Raw genomic sequence first — 3,091 nt, 5'->3', positions numbered from 1 at the left:
AATGGATGTGGCTATTTTACTGCCAAATATCTAGAACTGTAAATTCAGTTCTGTTACTTAGAAGTGAACACTAGAACTTGAAATAACTTCAAGAACAGCTCACTCCAGTAGTGATACATACTATTCAAAATGATGAAAAGGAGCTAAGCTATTTATGGATACAATGGTTATGCAGTACCTTTTAAATCTAAATTTTAGATCTCAGATTTCCCATTAAGAATAACTGCACTGAGGTTCTATAAATTATACTTAATTCAGCCTTGAGAATTTACAACAAAGAGATAAGTACTGCTATCCAAATTATTAATTATAGTTTAACAATAATCCCAACATCTCCAACCACTGAAGTTCTTATTTTCTGACTTGTTCGGTAATCTTCTAGTTTCATCTTCTTCATGGTTCACAAACTCATTATGGGCATAGAAAAATATCCAGCTTTTATGAAACAACAATTAGACTGCATGTCAACTTAAAAAAATCACATGGAAGAATACATTGTAGCAGCTATTCCAAATACTTGTTTTAAATTAAAGCACTCATTAAAAATATCGGTACTTAGGGCCTTTAAATAAAATTCTACTACTAATTTTGTAAGTCTGAAATTTTAAGAATGACTATTCAGAAAAGCTGGTTTACTTACCAGTACCTTTTGCAGAGAAGAAAAGGAGTGTAACTATAAACTACATCAACACTTAATTGAACTGCACTATGCCCTTGTGACTAGAAACTTGCATTTTTTTTTTCTTAAAAGGAAGGCAGTCTTTTATTTTATTTTATTTTATTGCACTCCCAAAGCTTGAATTATAGCAACTACAAACATCATTACTTCTGGAAGATTATAGAAAAACATAGACGAAATAATTTCAAAGAGTCACAATGCTGAAATACTCATCCAGTATTAAGCATTTGTCCTTCAGAAAGAAATAGAATTCTTCATAATAAATGCCCCAGTGTTGCCTCACTGAATTACTACAGCCATTAAAAACCGTTAGCTAAATCACCAAAATGTTTTTGTAGTCTTACTGAATACCTGTAGTTCTATCCTGTTGTTTCAATAGGCACCACATTTATCTGAATAAGTAACAGCAGATTGCGTCTGACAGATACTAACACTAAGCTTACATACTGTATGAGAAAACCCACCACTCATACGTTTGTTGCTATAGGTGTGCTATCTTATCCACATGAAAGCAGACCTAGTTAATACCCTCTGAGGACAGGAGAGTTTACTTTGGCTTGACCGGTCCCCATTTTAACTTGTGAATCCTACCTTTTTGTTTGTAATGATACTTTTAAAAATTCCTATAACATTGATGGTAAAGGGAGTTAATCAATCCATCATACGTAGTGTACCTGCAGATTACTGCATGGCAGATATATTGCAGGCTAAAAGGAGAAGTCCCATCTAGAGATATAGTAAGCACCAGTTCAAAACACATGCAAGACATGGGATCTTCATAATGTTCTAAAAGTTATCTGTTTCATTTTAGAAGTGAAATCCACACGGGTCATGGGCATCAAAACTAAAGTTGTGAATCCACTGCTCAGGTTGTGTATGCAGGATTTTTTGTCATTGCAAAAGCTTAGAGAAGAGGTTGTCCTTGTGCTCAGAGTTCATGAGGAAAATTTGCCTTTAGGTTTCCCTTGGGAAAGGTGCATCACTGCACAGTAACAGGGATCCCCTGTAATCTGAAGCAAATAGGACAGGAAGCAGTGTATGTAATCAGTGTGTGGACTTTCCAAGCTCCCTACCTGGTCACATGGGCATGGCCGTCTCCAGATACCTGACACTGCTTCTCCCTCCATGACTGCAAACACAAGGTGGTCCTCTTCTCTTCCAAGTCACAATTACCTTGCAGAATTGCAGAACTGTTTCCTCTTATTTCAGTCATTCCAGGAGTTAACTTTGGTCTCAGCTTATATAATGGGTTAGCCTGTACAGTAGTTTCAAATGTATGTATTTGTGCATTAGGAGGGGGAATCAACTTCTTATTCAATACTAAGCCATCTTCTCTATCTTCTTTGTCTTCTGTAGAAACTAAAGATGAATCAAATGTATCAAAAACGTTGAATGTGGACTCACAGGAGCTGTATGCTGTTGAATTAAATGCCTTTTTTGGGCTAAATGTGAACCAGTAGGAAAAGGACATTTCTCAAGCATTAATTCAGAAAGACAGATTTTTCTTTTACTAGAGAAAAGAGGCTTGACTGCAATAATTTAAATAATTTTGTACATGAAAGAAATTTTGTGTACATCAATCCATCAGAAAGCAAAGGTGTCAGATGTGGAATGTTCCACTTGTGGTGTCATGTCTCGAAGAGTTTCTATTTAGGAGAAATTTGGATTTTGGATTTTTGGAATAGCAGTATTGCTATTCTCAATCTGTATATCATCCATCTGTATATCATGGTGGTTTTAACCCATACTGATGACTGATGCTGCTATCCATCAATCTGTATATCATGGTGGTTTTAACCCATATTTACCATACGATTAGATAAATTTGTTGTATTTTCTATTGTGTTGTGTTTCTAGGTATAGTCTGAATATCCTGTGGATGGCTATTATGTCAAATATATTATTGAAAACATATTTCTCCACTTTGCCTATTGACTTATGTGCTCTTAGTTTAGTTTATAAACAAAAATAATTATGTTTACAAGAATTCTCTACTGATTAATACTTTTTGCATGATGTACCTAAATCTTGGTCAATCCTAGTGTCACAAAGATGTTAAGTTTTCCTACGAAAGTCATATTTATTTGTAGATACATAGATAAAAACAAAGTTAGATGTTTTTATCTTTCTATATATGTGACTTTATACCGTGACACCACTCTAAGTTCATGGTGTCATCTTATTGTGACTTGGCACACAGGTAAGACATTTACAGAGTTATGGGCATATTTCTTCTTCTGTCACTTTAAAAACTGTTGTTTTGAAAGAATTTGTCCAAGTCATTTTAATTTTCAAATTTATTAGCAAATATAGAAGTTGAGGATGGGCACGGTGGTTCACACCTGTAATCCCAGCACTTTGGGAGGCCGAGGTGGGCAGAACATGAGGTCAGGAGATAGATACAATCCTGGC

At 35.0% G+C, this 3,091-nt stretch overlaps 1 pseudogene; it reads right to left on the bottom strand.

The window, feature by feature from the left end:
* Positions 1-1,226: 1,226 nt before the first annotated feature.
* LOC112621660 lies at positions 1,227-2,849 on the bottom strand (annotated as a pseudogene).
* Positions 2,850-3,091: the final 242 nt, after the last annotated feature.

This window comes from Theropithecus gelada, chromosome 3 (genome assembly GCF_003255815.1).
Source record: "Theropithecus gelada isolate Dixy chromosome 3, Tgel_1.0, whole genome shotgun sequence".
Taxonomy (NCBI): Eukaryota; Metazoa; Chordata; class Mammalia; order Primates; family Cercopithecidae; genus Theropithecus; species Theropithecus gelada.
Note: the sequence above shows the minus strand (reverse complement) of the source record. Positions and strands in the feature narration are given on the sequence as shown.